General features: G+C 45.4%; 1 protein-coding gene across 5 annotated transcripts in view; it reads left to right on the top strand.

The window, feature by feature from the left end:
- tmem39b (transmembrane protein 39B) overlaps positions 1-21,014 on the top strand; it is a 111,362-nt gene that overhangs the window by 81,063 nt on the left and 9,285 nt on the right. Inside the window, exon 8 of one of the 5 annotated variants that reach the window (XR_009646276.1) lies at positions 9,391-9,485. The exons of the other annotated variants lie outside the window; for them this stretch is intronic. The gene's annotated coding sequence lies outside the window, so the exon portion shown is untranslated. The remainder of the gene's footprint in view (positions 1-9,390; positions 9,486-21,014) is intronic. 5 annotated transcript variants of the gene reach the window in all.

The raw sequence follows: 21,014 nt of genomic DNA, 5'->3' as shown, positions 1-21,014 counted from the left end.
AACAAACAAAAGAATGACTTGAAATAACTTAACGCTATTGGAAAACTTAACAGAATAATAGATACAGTAACTATTACTAATTAACTGTTCCATTTTAGTAACATCTCATACCATTGGCAAAAGGCAGAATCAGAAAACAGATTGTCTCACATACAGATTGTCTCAGTAGCCCAGAAGGGAAAAATATTAAGAGAAAGTTCTGAGATTGTGTAGCAGTGGGGAGAGCTTACTCTAGCTTTCAACCCTGCTGAGACCCCTGAAACAACAACTGAAAGCTAAAACTAAAAACCCTGGTTCTGTTAGAGCTTGACCACACCCATTCAGGCTGATTTTATTGTTCTAACTTTTTTTTAAAAAAAGGCCTAACAAGCTGTTTAAGTAAAAAATGAGGTCTGCAGATGCTGGAGATCGCAGCTGAAAATGTGTTGCTGGTCAAAGCACAGCAGGCCAGGCAGCATCTCAGGAATAGAGAATTCGATGTTTCGAGCATAAGCCCTTCATCAGGAATGAGAGAGAGTAGCCAAGCAGGCTAAGATAAAAGGTAGGGAGGAGGGACTTGGGGGAGGGGCGATGGAGGTGGGATAGGTGGAAGGAGGTCAAGGTGAGGGTGATAGGCCGGAGTGGGGTGGGGGCGGAGAGGTCAGGAAGAAGATTGCAGGTTAGGAGGGCGGTGCTGAGTTGAGGGAACCGACTGAGACAAGGTGGGGGGAGGGGAAATGAGGAAACTGGAGAAATCTGAATTCATACCTTGTGGTTGGAGGGTTCCCAGGCGGAAGATGCGGCGCTCCTCCTCCAGCCGTCGTGTTGTTATGTTCTGCCGGTGGAGGAGTCCAAGCACCTGCATGTCCTCGGTGGAGTGGGAGGGAGAGTAAAAGTGTTGAGCCACGGGGTGGTTGGGTTGGTTGGTCCGGGCGTCCCTGAGGTGTTCTCTGAAGCGTTCCGCAAGTAAGCGGCCTGTCTCACCAATATAGAGGAGGCCACATCGGGTGCAGCGGATGCAATAGATGATGTGTGTGGAGGTACAGGTGAACTTGTGGCGGATATGGAAGGATCCCTTGGGGCCTTGGAGGGAAGTGAGTGTGGAGGTGTGGGCGCAAGTTTTACATTTCCTGCGGTTGCAGGGGAAGGTGCCAAGGGTGGAGGTTGGGTTGGTGGGGGGTGTGGATCTGACGAGGGAGTCACGAAGGGAGTGGTCCTTGCGGAACGCTGATAGGGGAGGGGAGGGAAATATATCCTTGGTGGTGGGGTCCGTTTGGAGGTGGCGGAAATGACGGCGGATGATACGTTGTATGCGGAGGTTGGTGGGGTGGTAGGTGAGAACCAGTGGGGTGCTGTCTTGGTAGCGGTTGGAGGAGCGGGGGCTCAAGGGCGGGGGAGCAGGAAGTGGAGGAGAAGTGCATGGGCACCCACATGGGCCCCAGCTATGCCTGCCTCTTCGTAGGATATGTGGAACAGTCCATCTTCCGCAACTACACTGGCACCACCCCCCACCTTTTCCTCCGCTACATCGATGACTGTATCGGCGCTGCCTCGTGCTCCCACGAGGAGGTTGAACAGTTCATCAACTTTACTAACACCTTCCATCCCGACCTGAAATTCACCTGGACTGTCTCAGACTCCTCCCTCCCCTTCCTAGACCTTTCCATCTCTATCTCGGGCGACCGACTCAACACAGACATCTATTATAAACCGACTGACTCCCACAGCTACCTGGACTACACCTCCTCCCACCCTGCCCCCTGCAAAAACGCCATCCCATATTCCCAATTCCTTCGTCTCCGCCGCATCTGCTCCCAGGAGGACCAGTTCCAACACCGCACAGCCCAGATGGCCTCCTTCTTCAAGGACCGCAGATTCCCCCCAGACGTGATCGACGAGGCCCTCCACCGCATCTCCTCCACTTCCCGCTCCTCCGCCCTTGAGCCCCGCTCCTCCAACCGCCACCAAGACAGAACTCCACTGGTTCTCACCTACCACCCCACCAACCTCCGTATACAACGTATCATCCGCCGTCATTTCCGCTACCTCCAAACGGACCCCACCACCAAGGATATATTTCCCTCCCTTCCCCTATCAGCGTTCCGCAAGGACCACTCCCTTCGTGACTCCCTCGTCAGATCCACACCCCCCACCAACCCAACCTCCACCCTTGGCACCTTCCCCTGCAACCGCAGGAAATGTAAAACTTGCGCCCACACCTCCACACTCACTTCCCTCCAAGGCCCCAAGGGATCCTTCCATATCCGCCACAAGTTCACCTGTACCTCCACACACATCATCTATTGCATCCGCTGCACCCGATGTGGCCTCCTCTATATTGGTGAGACAGGCCGCTTACTTGCGGAACGCTTCAGAGAACACCTCAGGGACACCCGGACCAACCAACCCAACCACCCCGTGGCTCAACACTTTAACTCTCCCTCCCACTCCACCGAGGACATGCAGGTGCTTGGACTCCTCCACCGGCAGAACATAACAACACGACGGCTGGAGGAGGAGCGCCTCATCTTCCGCCTGGGAACCCTCCAACCACAAGGTATGAATTCAGATTTCTCCAGTTTCCTCATTTCCCCTCCCCCCACCTTGTCTCAGTCGGTTCCCTCAACTCAGCACCGCCCTCCTAACCTGCAATCTTCTTCCTGACCTCTCCGCCCCCACCCCACTCCGACCTATCACCCTCACTTTGACCTCCTTCCACCTATCCCACCTCCATCGCCCCTCCCCCAAGTCCCTCCTCCCTACCTTTTATCTTAGCCTGCTTGGCTACTCTCTCTCATTCCTGATGAAGGGCTTATGCTCGAAACGTCGAATTCTCTATTCCTGAGATGCTGCCTGGCCTGCTGTGCTTTGACCAGCAACACATTTTCAGCTAACAAGCTGTTTACTCTAGTGATTCTGGTAGACTGCTCAATATCTCTGCCTTAAAAACTGTCTTAAAAAAAAACAGGACAAAATACACCTCCTGAGGTCACGGTATTGCCACACAACACTTGTACGGTTGTAATTAGACTTCCTTTGAAAACTCCAACCCCCTACAATGAAGTCCTTATTGAGTTCTTTGAGAAGGTGACAAAATAGCTGGATGAGGGTCAAGTGGTTGATGTGGTGTATATGAATTTCAGTAAGGTGTTTGATAAGGTTCCCCACGACAGGCTATTGCACAAAATGTGGAGGCATGGGATTGAGAGTGATTTAGTGGTTTGGATCAGAAATTGGCTAGCTGAAAGAAGACAGGGTGGTGGTTGATGGGAAATGTTCATCCTGGAGTTCAGTTACTAGTGGTGTACCACAAGGATCTGTTTTGGGGCCATGCAGTTTGTCATTTTTATAAATGACCTTGATGAGAGCATAGAAGGGTGGGTTAGTAAATTTGCGGATGACACTAAGCTCGGTGGAGTTGTGGATAGTGCCGAAGAATGTTGCAGTTTACAGAGGGACTTAGATAAGCTGCAAATGGAGTTTAATGCAGAAAAGTGTGAGGTGATTCACTTTGGAAGAAGCAACAGGAATAAAGAGTACAAGGCTAATGGTAAGATTCTTGGTATTGTAGATGTGCAGAGAGATTTCTGTGACCATGTACATAGATCCCTGAAATTTGTCACCCAGGTTGATAGGGTTGTTAAGAAGACAATACGGTGTGTTAACTTTAATTGGTAGAAGAATTAAGTTTTGGAGCCATGAGGTCATGTAGCTGTACAAAACTCTGGTGTGACCACACTTGGAGTATTGCATACAGTTCTGGTCACCGCATTATACGAAGGATGTGGATGCTTTGGAAAGGGTTAGAATCCCTAATGTGGAAACAGGACCTTCGGTGCAGCACGTCCACACTGACCCTCTGAAGAATAACCCACCCAGACCCATTCCCTGACTGCTCTCAATTTACCGCAGATTAATACACCTAACCTACACATCCCTGAATACTATGGACAATCTTAGCATGGCCAATTCACCTGACCTGCACATCTTTGCACTCTTGGAGGAAACCGGAGCACCCGGACGAAACCCTCACAGACACGGGGAGAATGTGCAAACTCCACACAGACAGTCATCCAAGGCTGGAATTGAACCCGGGTCCCCAGCACTGTGAGACAACAGTGCTAACGGAGAGGAGTTCAGAGGACATTTACTAGAATGTTGCCTGGTATGGAGAGAAGGTCTTGTGAGGAAAAGCTGAGGGACTGGAAGCTGGTTTTGTTAGAGAGAAGAACGTTGAGAGGTGACTTAACTGAGACATATAAGATAATCAGAGGGTTAGATAGGGTGGATAGTGAGAGCCTTTTACCTCAGATGGTGATGGCGAGCACGAGGAGACATAGCTTTAAATTGAGGAGGTGATAGATATAGGACAGATGTCAGAGATAGTTTCTTTACTCATAGAGTAGTAGGGGCGTGGAATACTCTGTCTGCAACAGTAGAAGACTTGCCAACTTATAACCCCCCTTCAAAAAAAGCCAGGGCAAAATGCATCTCTTGAAGTCACAGTGTTGTCACACAACAGTGTACGATTGTAATTTAAATGGTTGTTAGATAAACATATGGATGAAAATGGAGTAGGGTAGCTTAGATGGGCTTCAGATTGGTTTCACAGGTCGGTGCTATAATGTTCTATGTTCTAAGTGCAAGATGTTTTGCCTCAATTAATAGCTGAACCTGTATGTTAACTTTTTATGCTTCGTATACATGAACACCCAGACCCCTGGATGATACACATTTTGGAGTCTTTGCACTTAAAGAATAGTCTTAGAATCCAAGAATCACTATTGTATGGGAGCAGACCATTTGGCCATTCGAGTCCACACCAACCGTCCGAAGAGCAGCCCAACAAGACTCATCACCTCCTCACCCCCCGTGCGCGCGCGTGCGCACACACACACACACACACACACACACACACACACACACACACACACACACACACACACACAGTTACCCAAGGATGGAAATCGAAACCGGCGCTGTGAGACAGCAGTGCTAACCATTGAGGCGCCGTGTCGCCCAGCCTCATTTTGATTCTTCCTATCAATTATTTTTGTATCATTGGCAAAGTTGTATGCATTACATTCTGCTCTCTCCTGCAAGTTAATAATATTGATGATAAATAATTGAGGCCCTAGGACTAATCCTTGTGCTACTCCACAAGTTATGTCTTTCCAACGTCAAAAGACCCATTTATCCTTACTCTCATTTATCTTAAGTGTGTTGACCAATTCTCAATTGATGTTGATAATAGATTACCACTGATGCATATTATCATCGAATCCCTACAGTGTGGAAACAGGCCATTTGGCCCAACGGAAAGGCATCCCACCCAGATCTGTCCCTCTATCCTTGTATTTCCTATGGATAACTCCTAGCCTGCACATATCTGAACACTGTGTGTAATTTATCATGGCCAATCTGCCTAACTTGCACATCTTTGGACACAGTGAATTCCTGTCTCGGAGATAACCTCTTTTGTGGCAACTTAAAGAATGCCTTTGGAAATTCAAACATACTACATCAACTGACCCACTCCAACCTCTCACCCTCAGAACGTGCAGCCCTCCACTCCCTCCACTCCAACCCCAACCTCACCATCAAACCGGCAGACAAGGGAGGCGTGGTAGTAGTTTGGCGCACCGACCTTTATACCGCTGAGGCCAAACGCCAGCTCGCGGACGCCTCCTCCTATTGCCCCCTTGACCATGACCCCACCTCCCACCACCAAACCATCATCTCCCAGACCATCCATAACCTCATCACCTCAGGGGATCTCCCATCCACCGCCTCCAACCTCATAGTCCCACAACCCCGCACCGCCTGTTTCTACCTCCTGCCCAAAATCCACAAACCTGACTGCCCCGGCCGACCCATTGTCTCAGCCTGCTCCTGCCCCACCGAACTCATCTCCACGTACCACGACACGGTTCTGTCCCCCTTAGTCCAAGAACTCCCCACTTTCGTTCGGGACACCACCACGCCCTCCACCTCCTCCATGATTTTCGCTTCCCTGGTCCCCAACGCCTTATCTTCACGATGGATATCCAGTTCCTGTACACCTCCATCCCCCATCACGAAGGACTCAAAGCCCTCCGCTTCTTCCTTTCCCGCCGCACCAACCAGTACCCTTCCACTGACACCCTCCTTCGACTGACTGAACTGATCCTCATCCTAAACAACTTCTCTTTCCAATCCTCCCACTTCCTCCAAACTAAAGGAGTTGCCATGGGCACCCGCATGGGCCCCAGCTACGCCTCTCTCTTCGTAGGATATGTGGAACAGTCCATCTTCCGCAACTACACTGGCACCACCCCCCACCTTTTCCTCCGCTACATCGATGACTGTATCGGCGCTGCCTCGTGCTCCCACGAGGAGGTTGAACAGTTCATCAACTTTACCAACACCTTCATCCCGACCTCAAATTTACCTGGACTGTCTCAGACTCCTCCCTCCCCTTCCTAGACCTTTCCATTTCTATCTCGGGTGACCGAATCAACACAGACATCTGCTATAAACCGACTGATTCCCACAGCTACCTGGACTACACCTCCTCCCACCCTGCCCCCTGTAAAAATGCCATCCCATATTCCCAATTCCTTCGTCTCCGCCGCATCTGCTCCCAGGAGGACCAGTTCCAATACCGTACAGGCCAGATGGCCTCCTTCTTCAAGGACCGCAGATTCCCCCCAGACGTGATCGACGATGCCCTCCACCGCATCTCCTCCACTTCCCGCTCCTCCGCCCTTGAGCCCCGCCCCTCCAACCGCCACCAGGACAGAACCCCACTGGTCCTCACCTACCACCCCACCAACCTCCGTATACAACGTACCATCCGCCGTCATTTCCGCCACCTCCAAACGGACCCCACCACCTGGGATATATTTCCCTCCCCTCCCCTATCAGCGTTCCGCAAAGACCACTCCCTTTGTGACTCCCTCATCAGGTCTACACCCCCCACCAACCCAACCTCCACTCCCGGCACCTTCCCCTGCAACCGCAGGAAATGCAAAACTTGCGCCCACACCTCCTCCCTTATCTCTCTCCAAGGCCCCAAGGGATCCTTCCATATCCGCCACAAATTCACCTGCACCTCCACACACATTATCTATTGCATCCGCTGCACCTGATGTGGCCTCCTCTAGATTGGGGAGACAGGCCACCTACTTGCGGAACGCTTCAGGGAACACCTCTGGGACGCCCGGACCAACCAACCCAACCACCCCATGGCCCAACACTTTAACTCTCCCTCCCACTCCACCAAGGACATGCAGGTCCTTGGACTCGTCCATCGCCAGAACATAACAACACGACGGTTGGAGGTAGAGCGCCTCATCTTCCGCCTGGGAACCCTCCAACCACAAGGGATGAACTCAGATTTCTCCAGTTTCCTCATTTCCCCTCCCCCCACCTTGTCTCAGTTGATTCCCTCGAACTCAGCACCGCCCTCCTAACCTGCAATTTTCTTCCTGTCCTCTCTGCCCCCACCTCCCTCCGGCCTATCACCCTCACCTTGACCTCCTACCACCTATCACATCTCCATCGCCCCTCCCCCAAGTCCCTCCCCCCTACCTTTTATCTTAGCCTGCTGGACACACTTTCCTCATTCCTGATGAAGGGCTTGTGCCCGAACCGTCGAATTTCCTGTTCCTTGGATGCTGCCTGACCTGCTGCGCTTTAACCAGCAACACATTTTCAGCTACATCAACTGGTTCCCTTTTATCAAATCTGCTTGTTATATCCTCAAAGAATTCTGGCAAATTTGTCAAACATGATTCTCTTTCACAAAGTTGAATATGTTTGATTGTGCTATGTTTTTCTAAATTCCTGCTATTCCATCCTGAATAGACTTCACCACTTTTCCAGCAATGTATGCTAGGTTAATTGGCCTACAGTTTGCTGCCTTCTGTCTCCCCTTCTTGAACATGCATGCTAACTAGATAAATCATACCTTACGTAAATACATCAGTGTAATAGAACAGAATGCAGAGTATAGTGTTACATCTACAAAGGTGCAGAGAAAGATCAACTTTAATATACAAGAGGTCCATTCATAAGTACAATAACACAAGGAAAGAAGCTGATCTTAAATCTGTTGGTAAGTATTTTCAAACGTTTATATCTTCTACCTGATGGAAGACGCTACAACCAGGTGGGAGGGTCAGAGTCAAAGATGTCTTAAATAAGAGGGTGCCCATTTAAAGGCATCACTTTCGGGATTTTTCACTCTGCTGGAACCTTCTTGGAATCCAGTGGATTCTGGAGTATTTTGACCAATACCTCCACTATTTCTGCAGCCACTTCCTTTAAAACTGTTAGATACAGGCCATCTGTTCCTAGTGATTTATCTGCCCTCAGTCCCATTAGTTTGTCAAATACTTTGTCCCTTGCGTTATGTTAAAAGACCTTTCCGCCCATTAGTACCTTGCTTATCTGATATTTTTGGGATGTTTGCAGTGTCCTCCACCATGAGTACCAGTGCAAAATATTGGTTAAGTTATCTGCCATTTCCCTATTCCCCATAATCAGTTCCTAGTCACATCATTTAAAGGTTCCATATCACTTGACTGCTCTATTCTTTATCGCTGAAAATGTGTTGCTGGAAAAGCGCAGCAGGTCAGGCAACATCCAAAGAGCAGGAGAATCGACGTTTCGGGCATGAGCCCTTCTTCAAGAATGAGGGCCATTCGTGAAGAAGGGCTCATGCCCGAAACGTCGATTCTCCTGCTCTTTGGATGCTGCCTGACCTGCTGCGCTTTTCCGGCAACACATTTTCAGCTCTGATCTCCGGCATCTGCAGTCCTCACTTTCTCCTGCTCTATTCTTTATACCAATAGAAGCTTTTCTGTTGTTTTTATATTTCTGCCTAGGAACAAGAGTAGACCACTCAGCCCTTTGAACCTGCACCACCATTCAGTAGGATCGAGATGATCTGATTTTAATCTCAACTGCACGTCCTTGCATATCCCCCATAATCTTCCATCTCCTTGGGAAAGATTCTGCATCCATTGCTTTTGAGGAAGGACATTCCTAAGACTTAACCACTCTAAGAGAAAAAAAAATTGTCATCTTTATTTTAAATGGGCACCCCCTTATTTTTGGGCTATGACCCCAGTTCTATATTCTTCCACAAGAGGAATCATCCTTTCATTCACTGGTTAAGTCCACTCAGGATCTTGTTTGTTTCAATTAAGACATCTCTGGCTAGTAATGCCTCAGAGATGTTTTCTATAACATCAATACTTATTTAAAAAAGAACAGAGATAAAGTATCTGAAGAAGCTTTTCCTATCTTTTCTTTATTAGCTAAGTTTCTGTCAGACTCTAATTTTTCCAATATTGCCCTTGACAGATATTAATCTAACTGGCCTGTCATTTCCTGCTTACTGATGGATGGTATGTTGCCTCCCAGGTGCTCGGGTCAGGGATGTCACCGATCGTCTGCATCTCATTCTAAAAGGGGAGGGTGAACAGCCAGTTGTCTTGGTGCATATAGGCACCAACGATGTAAGTAAAAAAACTGTGATGAGGTCCTGAAAGCAGAATTCACGGATCTAGGAGAGAAGTTAAAAAGGAGGACCTCAAAGGTAGTGATCTCGGGATTGCTACTAGTGCCACGTGCTAGCCAGTGTAGAAATGAAAGAATAGGCAGGCTAGAGGGATGGTGTAGGAGGGAGGAGTTCAGGTTTGTTGGACATTGGGACCGGTTCTGGGGAAGGTGGGACTATGACAAATTGGACGGTCTACACCTGAACCAGACTGGAGCTAATGTCTTTGGGGGAGTTTTTGTTACTGCTGGTGGGGAGTTTTAAACTAATGTGGCAGGGGGCTGGGAGCCAGAAGAGAAGACAAGTAGACAGTGAGGTGGAAACCGGAGACTGTAAGAATCATGAAGTTAGCATTAATAAGGGGGAGAGTAGGCAGAGAGCAGATGGACACAGAAGAACCTGAAGTGCGTCTGCTTTAATGCAAGGAGTATAGTGGGTAAGGCAGATGAATTTAGGGCTTGGATTGGTGCCTGGGAGTATGACGTTATTGCAAAGGCATGATTGACAAATAAACATTCCAAGATATAGATGCTTCACATAGAATAGGGAGGGAAGTAAGGGCGGGGACGGAGTTGCATTGCTGGTCAGGGATGATATCACAGCTGTGCTAAAGGAGGACACTATGGAGGGCTTGAGTAGTGAGGCACTATGGGTGGCGCTAAAAAATAAGAAGGATGCAGTTACATTGCTCCCAACAGTGAGCGTGATGTAGAAGAGCAAATAGGTAAACAGATTATGGAAAGATGCAGAGGCAACAGGGTGGTAGTGATGGGAGATTTTAATTCTCCCAACATTAACTGGGATACACTAAGTGTCAAGAGGTCTGGATGGGGCAGAGTTTGTAAAAAGTGTCCAGGAGAGTTTTCTAAAGCAGTATGTCAATAGTCCAATGAGGGAAAGGACCATTTTGCACCTGGTACTGGGGAATGAACAAGGCCAGGTGGTAGAAGTTGTGATGGGGGGGTTTCTTGGGGAACAGTCGCCACAATTCTGTAAGTTTTAGAATACTTGTAGACAAAGATGAGAGTGGTCCTAAAGGAAGACTACTAAACTGGGCCAAGGCCAATTATATCAAAATTCAGCAGGAGCTGGGAATGTGGATTGGACACAGCCATTTGAAGGGAAGTCATTTGATATTTGGGAGGCTTTCAAAGATTGTGCAGAATAGGTATGTCTCATTGAAAGCAAAGGATAGGAAAGGCAAGATTCATGAACCGTGGATGACAGCAGAAATTGGATGACAGGAGAAATTGTATGTCTAGCCAAGAGAAAAAGGGATGCATAAATAAGGTCCAAGCTGCTCAGAACAGAATGAGCCCTGGAGGAATATCTGGAGAGTAGGACCAGTATTAAACGAGGAATCATGCGGGTTAAAAGGGGTCATGAAATAGCTTTAGCAAGCAGAATTAAGGAGAATCCCAAAGCCTTTTATTATTATGTAAGAAGCAAGTGGGTAACTAGAGAAAGGATGGTCCCCTAAAGGATAAGGAAGGAAGACTGTGTCAAACCTGAGAAAATGGATGAGATTCTAAATGATTACTTTGCATCAGTGTTCACTGAGGAGAAAGACATGATGAATGCTGAGATTAGAGTTAGAAGTTTGAGTACTCTGGATCATGTTGACACAAGTAGGTAAAATGTTTTGGGTAAGCTAGAGGTTATTAAGGCAGACAAATCCCCACGACTGGATGGGAGGTGAGAGAGGAAATAGCTGGGGCCCTGACAGATATCTTTTGTAGCATCCTCAAATACAGGTGCGGTGCCCGAGGACTGGAGGGTTGCTCATGTTGTCCCCTTGTACAAGAAGGGCAATAGAGATATTCTAAATAACTACAGACCAGTGAGCCTGACATCAGTGATTGGTAAGTTGCTGGAGAAGGTACTAAGGGAGAAAATCTATTTATATTTAGAGAAGAATGGGCTTATCAGTGAAAGGCAACATTTTTTTGTGCAGGGTAGATCGTGCCATACCAACTTAATAGAGGAAGTGACCAAGTTGATAGATGAAGGAAGGGCTGTAGAAGTCATATACATGGACTTTAGTAAGGCGTTTGATAAGGTTCCCCATGGTAAACTAATAGAGAAAGTGAAGTCACATGATATGCAGTGTGTTCTAGCTAGGTGGATAAAGAACTGGTTGAACAACAGGAGAGAGAGAGTAGTCAAAGGGAGTTTCTCGAAATGGAGAAAGGTGACCAGTGGTGTTCCACAGGGGTCAGTGTTGGGGCCACTGTTGTTTGTGATATACATAAATCATCTGGAAGAGGGCACTGTTGATATGATCAGTAACTTTGCAGATGACACGAAGATTGATGGAGCAGCAGAAAACGTAGGGGACTGTCAAAGAATACAGAACAATATAGATACACTAGAGAGTTGGGTGGAAAAGAGGCAGATGGAGTTCAATCCAGGCAAATATGAGGTGATGCATTTTGGGAAGTCTAATTCTAGAGCGAACTATACTGTAAACAGAAGAGCCTTGGGAAAAGTTGTGAGCAGAGAGATCTGGGAGTTCAGGTTCATTGTACCCTGAAGGTGGCTGCACAGGTGGATAGAGTGGTCAAGAAGGCATATAGTATGCTTGCCTTCATTGGATGGGGTATTGAGTATAAGAGCTGGCAGGTCATGTTAAAATTGTACAACACTTTGGTTCGGCTGCATTTAGAATACTGTACAGTTCTGGTCGCCACATTACCAAAAGGGTGTGGACTCTTTGGAGAGGGTGCAGAGAAGGTTTACAAGGATGTTCCCTGGTATGGAAGGTGCTAGCTACTGAAGAAAGGTTAAGTAGGTGAGGATTGTTTTCATTAGAAAAAAGGAGATTATGGGGGACCTGATTGAGGTCTACAAAATCATGGAGGATATAGACAGGGTAGATAAAGATAAGCTTTTTCCCAGGGTGAAGGATTCAGTAACAAGAGGTCACGCTTTCAAGGTGAGAGGGGAAAAGTTTAAGGGGGATACACGCGGCAAGTATTTTACACAGGTGCCTGGAACGCGTTGCCAGCAGAGGTAATAGAGGCAGGCATGGTAGAATTATTTAAGGTGCATCTGAACAGATGAATGAGTAGGTGGGAGCAGAGGGATACAGATGCTTAGGAATTGGGTGATAGGTTTAGACAGTAGATTTGGATTGGCTCAGGCTTGGAGGGCCGAAGTGCCTGTTCCTGGGCTGTAAATTTTATTTGTTCTTTGTTTTTACTTCCTTATTCATCTTTTACCAGTTCTTTGCTTTTTATATATACCCTGACCATCCTCTGAACTGGCATCTACCTTTGCACAAGTATATGTCTTTTCTTTGAGTTTGATACTATCTTTGACTTTTTTGTGATGTACTGATGGCTTGTCCATACCTTAGAACTTTGTTGATTTGTTAGAATGTACCTACTCTGCATTTTCTGGAATATCCCCTTAAGTTTTTGCTACTATATCTCTGTTAACCTATTCTTTAGCTTAAATTGCCATTTTTTTTCTGCCAGCTCTACTTTCATGCCTTCATAATTGCCCATGTTTAAATTCAAAATAGTGGTCTTGGACCCACTTTTTTCTGTAAACTGTCTGTAAAATTCAATATTATGGTCAGTGCTACCCAGGTGCTTTCATTATTTGGTCAGTAATTAATCCTATCTCATTTATGAAAAAAACAGGTCTTAAATAGCATACTCTTTGCTTAGTACCATAACATTCTGGTGTAAGAAACTGTCCCAAAAACATTCAATGAATGGACTACCTTTTCCCATTTGATTCTTTTTTCAGTCTATATGTAGACTAAAATCCTCTGATATTTGCTGCAATTATGCAGGGCTTTGGTGAGACCACACCTGAAATACTATGTGCAGATTTAGTCTACTTATCTGAGGAGGGATGTTCCCAGTGGCAGGGGAGCCCATCACCAGGGATCCCAGTCTAATGATATGGAGTAAACCATTTAGGACTGGGATGAGGAGAAATTTCTTTACCCAGGGAGTGGTGAGCCTGTGGAATTCGCTACCACAGAGAGCAGTCGAGGCCGAAACATTTTATGATTTCAGGAAGGAGTTAAATATAGCACATGGGATATGGGGAAAAGTGGGAAAAGGCTATTAATTTAGACATAACCACGATCATGATCGGTGGTGGAGCAGGCTAGAAGGGCTGAATGGCCTACTCCTGTTTTCTGTTTCTTTTTTTTCTTCCTTGGTATCATGTCCTATCATGTGGTTACTGATAGGGGTCCTGTACACAACTCCCACAAGTGACCTCTTGCCCTTATCACTCCTTATCTTTACCCAGATCACTTCTATATCCTGAATTAAAGTCATTCATCTCTACTTTTTTTAATGAACAGAGCCATTCCTCCAACCTTCCTAGTTTCCTGTTTTTCCTAAATGTTGACATACCCCTTTAATATTAAATTCCCAATTTAAGTCAGTCTGCAGATACGTCCCATAAGACCATAAAATATAAGAGCAGAATTAGGCCATCCAGCACATCGAGTCTATTTTGCATTCGAACATGGCTGATATGTTTCTCAATATTATCCTCCAGCCTTCTCCCTGTAACCCTTCTACCCTTTACTTATCAGGAATCTATTTATCTCTATCCTAAAGACACTCAATGACATGACCTCCACAGCACTCTGCAGCAATAAATTCCAGAGATTTGACCACCATTTGGCTGAAGGAATTCTATCACATCTCCATTCTAAAGGGTCGTCCTTTCACTCTGAGGCTGTACCTTCCAGTCCTAGTCTCTCCTACTAGTAGAATATTATTCTCAATTTTAACCTTCTAAATTCCATGGAGGGTAGATCTAGATGTGCACCCACTCGTATGACAAGCCCTTCATTCCTGGGAGCATTCTTGTAAACCTCCTCTGGACTTCCTCTAATGGTAACACATCCTTCCTTAGATATGAGGCGCAAAACTGCTTACAGTATTGCAAATGTGGTCTGACCAGAGCCTTATATAACCGCAGTAGTACATTTCTGCTCTTGTATTCTAACCATCTTGAAATGAAGGCTAACATTGCATTTGCCTTCCTAACTGCCAGCTGAACCTTAAGAAAATCCTAACCAAAACTCACATATCCCTTTCAGCTTCAGATTTCCGAGGTTGTTTCCCATTTAGAAAACAGTCTGTGCCTCTATTTTTCCTCCCTAACATAACCTCTGACTCTCCACATTGTATTCTGTCTGCCATTTCTTTGCCAACTCTTTCTCCAAGTTCTTCTATAGCCTCCCACTTCCTCACACTAATATGTCCCTCCACCTAGTTTTAGTTGTCTGCAAATTTTGGCAAAGAAGCCCTCAGTTTCTCCATCCAGGTCATTAATGTATAACATGAATAGTTGTGGTCCAGACACAAACCCCTATGGAACTCCACTGCTGCCATCTTGAAAAAGACCCTTTTATCCCTACTCTCCGCATTCTACCAGTCAGTCAATCCTCTATCCAAGCTAGTACCTTCTGATGGCCACTAGATTGTACTTATTTACCTCAACTTGTTTTGAATGCTACATGCATTAAGTTTAGTCTTTTAAATTTTTTTGTAATGGTAATATCGCTCGACTATTAATCCAGAGACCCAGGTAATGTTCTTGGCATCTAGGTTTGCATCCCAACATGGCAGCTGGTGGAATTTAAATTCAACAGAAATCTGAAGTTGAGTCTAGTAATGACCATAGAATTGTTGTTGGACAAACTGATTCATTAATGTCCTTTTGGGAAGGAAACTGCCAACCTTACCTACTCTGCCTTTCTCAGGTTGTATCTGCTGACTTGCTGTGAGATCTGCATTCTTTTATCCCTTCCTGTCTGTTTATCAATTTCTACATCTCTTCCTCTATTGCATTCCCCATTCTTTGATTCACCACAATTTCCCAAATTTGGGCCCTTTGCCTAAAATCCATTTTACTTCATTAGCTATCTGTTCACAAGAACACAAGTCCCAGGTCAGTTCAGTAGATTATCTCACAGCACATATCGCACTTTCCCAGGGTTAGTGCCGGTGCCTCCCACACTGAAACCCTCACCAGTTTTTCAGCCACATATTCATCTCTCTAACCTTATTTACCCTATGCCAATTTGCACATTCCTCAAGTAATAATCCAGAAATTATTACCTTTGAGATTCTGCTTCTTAATTTAGTACCTATAGCACCTCATACTGGCTATGCAGAATCTCTTTCCTAGTTCTACCTTTGACATTGGTACCTACATGGACAACTGGATTCTCCCCCTCCCACTGCAAGTTCTTCTGCAATTTAGAGCTGATGTCCTGCGTTTCCTCTGGGTACTCCAGTTTCCTCCCACAGTCCAAAGATGTGCAGACCAGGTGAACTGGCAATGTTAAATTGCCCATAGTGTTAGTGCATTAGTCAGAGGGGGTGCAGGTTGTTCTTCGGAGGGTCGGTGTGGATTTGTTGGGCCAAAGGGCCTGTTTCCACACTGTAGGGAATCTAATCTGAAAAAAACTTTGGCATTAGGCAGTCAGTGTATGGTGTGACGCTCTTTGCTGTAGAGAGCAATGTCAATATCCCTGACTATGCTGTTCTCCTAATACCATTACATTCCTTTTTGCTCCCCCACTTGTATGGCTTTGCATACCATGTCGTTATGATCATTTTGAGAGAACCTCAACCAGTTGAACAATTGCACTTACTGGCACTCCTGCACTATGTCCTCTGGGTCTCCTTACCTGCATTTCAGTGACTGTAGTTCAGCCTCCAGCTCATAAACTCTGAACCAAAGTTGCTGAAGCATCAATATGTACTGCAAGTGTGTTTTCCCTGGATCACAGTAGTATTCTTGTGCTCCCAAATATTGCAGCTTTGACAGACCACTGGACTGCCTTCTTTCATGAATCGTTAATTCATTATTCAGTAATATTATTAACTTACTTATGTTGCTTTTCATGTATTAACTTTGCCATCAATGTGTACATACTATGTTAACGATTATGAGAATTGACTTCAACCAATTAATAGATACAAATTCCTTGAAAAATAAGTGCATGAGTATCAGATTTAATGTTTGCTTTGACCATCCTGTCTTCAGTCCTCCCTTTCCAATACAGCCAATTAGCTGATTGACTTTCTGTGATGTCATTTTTTTTCATCAAGAACCAAATGCAGGCTACTTTTCCCCGACAGGGAGACTATTGCAGAGAATAGTGAAGGAATCTTCATTCAGAGACTAAGTTTGATCAGAGATAGCATGGTTTTGTCAGAGGGTGATCATGTTTAACAAATCAAGACGGTGACCAAGTATTTGGGTGTAGATAGAGCAATTGAGATCCACACACAAGGCCCTATGGAATTCCACTGCTACCATCCTGAAAAAGATCCTTTTACTCGCTTTACAGAACGTCTTTATATAGATTTCAGCAAGAAATCCCACATGGGAAACTGATAAAGAAGGTAAATGACTATGAGGATCATAGGTAACTTCCAAGATGAATCGAACATTGGTTTAGTGGTAGGAGACAGGAGAGGGTGGTAGAAGGCTGTTTGTGTAGCTGGAGCTCAGTGTGTAGTGGTGTACCATTGGGATCAGTGCTGGATCCATTTATTGTTTATGATGTACAGAAGTGGTGCAGAAGAGAATGTGGGAGGGATAATAAGCAAGTCTGGATGATTTGAAAATTGACCAGGTGGTTGGCAGTGAGGAGGAGACTCATAGGTTACAGGAGGATGTAACTGGATTGGTTAAATGGGTGGATCAGTGGCAGATGAAAATTAACCATGATACGTGTAAGGTCATATACTTTGGAAGAAATAACAAGACAAGGGAATACTCAACGAGCTCAGGACGCTCAGAGGAGCAGCAGCATCTTGGGGTCCTTGCCCACAGATCCCTGAGGGCGTGAAGGACATGTGAGTAGAGTAAAAGAGCTAAAAATGTGTTGCTGGAAAAACGCAGCAGGTCAGGCAGCATCCAAGGAGCAGGAGAATCGACATTCCGGGCATGAGCCCTTCTTCAGGAATGTGAGTAGAGTAGCCAAGAAAACAAACGGGAGCTTGAAGGAGGTCATTCTGGAGCTGTGCAGAACTTTGGTTAGGCCACAGCTAGAGTACTGCATGCAGTTCTGGTCACCGTGTTATAGGGAGAATGTGGTTTTCTTGAAGAATGTGCAGAGGCAATTCACTAGGATGTTGTGTGGGATGAAACATTTTGCCTACTAAGAGAGGTTGGGTAAACTCAGATTGTTTTCGTGGAGCAGAGATGATTGAGGGGGGACTGATAGAGGTGAATAAGATCATGAGTGTCATGGGCAGGATGTGGATAGTTCTCCTTAGTTGAAGAGTCAATAAAAATGGGACATAATTTCAAAGTGAAAGGCAGGAGGCTTAGAGTGAATTCAAGAAACAAATTTATCGTCCAGAGGATGGTGGGGATCTGTAAGGCACTGTCTAGGAGGGTTGTTGAGGCAGGAAACTTTACGACCTTAACAAGTACTTGGATGAGCACTTGAAGTGTCATAACATTCAAGGCTATGGGCTTCGTGGGAAAGTGGGATAGTGTACGTAGTAATATATTATTGGTGGTACAGACTTGATAGACCAAAGGGCCTCTTCTCTACAGAATCCTGTTTGATTCTGATTTTCAGTCTGATTAACTGCAACAATGTCTGCACACCACTCTTCCTAATTATCTCACTGCGATGGGAACTTCATGCCATTGTTCTTAGTCTGCTTTACTGTGATGCCTGAATACATTTTATGAGGAGATGGACAGATGTTTAATCAATAATGAAGTAAAGATATATAGGAAAAGACTGGGAAGGTGAAGTTGAGGCTGAGATAAGATAAGCCATAATCTTGTTTGAATTGCCTACTCCTCCTAGTCTCTAAGTCTTAGCAGAGTTCCTTTCATTAACATTGCTACTTCAGCTCCTTTTCCTTGTGGCTTTTTTTTCTGGAACGTTGAATACTTCTGAAAATTTCTAATAAAGAGCCTTAGGCTTTGACGTTGTAATTACATATTCTGTTTATAATTGCTACTGCACACTTCTGCTTATATTTTCTGCTCCTTGCTGTCACACTCTGATTATCACACTCTGATTATCATTTGCTTCTTCATTACCCTGCACCATTTCTGTCTGATTTCATTTTGGGTCTTTTATTAATTTTCCTTCAAATTAAGCCTCCCCCACTTATAGGTTTAAATGCTACCTACAACCTTAGTTATCTAATTTGCCAGGGCACAGGTCCTAGCAGGGTTCAAGTGTAGCCTGCCTCAAAGGAACAGCTTTCTCTTCCCCTAGTACTGTGTCAGAGCCCATGGATGGGAATCCATTTGCTCCCACAACAATTTGTGAGCCATGCATTTCCTTTCTAATCATATCATTTGTCAATTTCTATGTAGCTCAAGTAGTAATCTTGACATTATTATCTTTGTGAGTCTGCTTTATAATTTAGCCTCTAGCTGCACATAAGACTGTAAGCAACAGGAGTAGGCTGTTCAGCCCCTGGTGCCTGCTCCACCATTCAATTAAATGACGGCTGATCCAACACTCCTCACATCCATTTTTCTGCCTTTTCCGCATTACCCTTGATTCCCCTGCGATAAGAACCTATCTATCTCAGCCTTAAATATATACAAGGGCTCGGTTCACTCAGCTTTCTGTGGCAAGGAGTTCCAAAGACACTCAATCTCAGAAGAAATTCCTCTTCATCTTAGTCTTGGCACCTGTTTATTCTAAGATTATGCCCTCCGAACCTAGACTCTCCCCTGAGGGGAAACTTAGTATTTACCCTGTCAAGCTCCTTAAGAATCCTATGTTTCAATGAGGTACCCCTCATTCTTCTAAATTACAATGAATAGAGTCCCAACTGTTCAGCCTTCTCTCATGAGAGAACCCCTCCATACTGGGGATCATCCTAATGAATGTTCTCTGAACTGATTTCCGTGAAATAAAATCTTTTCTTAAATAAGGGGACCAAAACTACTCTCAGTGCTCCAGATGTGATCTCACCAGCACCTTGTACAGTTGCAGTAAGACTTCCCTACTGTTATAGTCCAACTCCCTTAAAATAGGGGCTCACATTGAATAGCTACTTTTCTCTGATTGTTTAAGAAGGGTAGCAAGGATAATCCAAGCCTGTGAGTGTCACATTAGTGGTCAGAAAATTATTGGAAAAGATTCTTGGGGACAAGATCTTTATGTATTTAGAAGCAAACAGACTTATTAGCGATAAACAGTATAGTTTTGTGTGGAGGAGGTCGTGAGTGTTTTGAGGAGGTCATGAAGATGATTGAGGGAAAAGTGGTTGATACTGTTTACGTAGACTTCAGTAAAGCCTTTGACAAGGTCCTTCATTGCAGACGGGTACAAAAGGTGAAGTCACACAGTATCGGGGTGAGCTGGCAAGGTGCATACAGAACTGGCTCATCGGAAATGGAGGGTAACAGTGGAAGGATGCTTTTTGGAATGGACTACTGGTGTTTTACAGGGATCAGTGCTGGGACCTCTGCTGTCTGTGGTCTACATAAATGATGATTTGGAGATGCCGGTGTTGGACTGGATTGGAAGCACACTAGCTTTCGGAGCGACACTCCTTCATCCACAATCACCTGATGAAAGAGCGTCGCTCCGAAAGCTAGTGTGCTTCCAATTAAACCTGTTGGACTATAACCTGGTGTTGTGTGATTTTTAACCACATAAATGATGTGAAGGAAAACATAGCTGGTCTCAGTAAGTTTGCAGATGATACGAAGATTGGTGGAATTGCAATTAGTGAGGAGGATTGTCAGAGGATACAGCAGGATATGGATCAGGCATGGACAGAAAAATGGCAGTTAGAGTTTAATCTGGACAAATGTGCGGTAATACATTTTGAAAGGTCAAGTACAGGTGGAAAATATACAGTGACTAGCAGAACGCTTAGGTGTATTGATATGTGGAAGGATCTGGGTGTGCAAATCCACAGGTCGCTGAAGGTGGCAGCATAGTTAGATAAGGTAGTATTAAAAAGCCCTGGAGCATGCTTGCCTTCATTGGAAGGGGGATTGAGTATTAGGATAGGCAAGGTATGCTGCAGCTTTATAGAACTTTAGTTAGGCCACACTTGGAATATTATGTACAGTTCTGGTCACCATGTTACTAGAAAGATGTGGATGCTTTGGAGAGGGTACAGAAAAAGTTTACTGGGATGTTGCCTGATCTGGGGGATTTTAGCTATGAAGAAGATTGGATAGACTGAGTTTGCTACCACTCGAATGCAGGGGGTTGAGGGGCGATCTATGTTTGAGGCAAGTATTTTCACATAAAGGGTGGTGAGTGCCAGGCACATGTTGCCAGAGGAGACAATAGAAAATAGGTGCAGGAGTAGGCCATTCTGCCCTTCGAGCCAGCACCACCATTCATTATGATCATGGCTGATCATCCTCAATCAGTATCCTGTTCCTCTGGGTGAAGAAGTTTCTCCTCAACTCTACTCTAAATGGCCTATCCCTTATTTCTAAACTGTGTCCTCTGGTTCGGGACTCGCCTATCAGCGGAAACATG

The sequence above is a fragment of the Hemiscyllium ocellatum genome, chromosome 30 (genome assembly GCF_020745735.1).
Source record: "Hemiscyllium ocellatum isolate sHemOce1 chromosome 30, sHemOce1.pat.X.cur, whole genome shotgun sequence".
Lineage (NCBI taxonomy): Eukaryota > Metazoa > Chordata > Chondrichthyes > Orectolobiformes > Hemiscylliidae > Hemiscyllium > Hemiscyllium ocellatum.
This window is presented reverse-complemented; position numbering and strand designations above follow the sequence as displayed.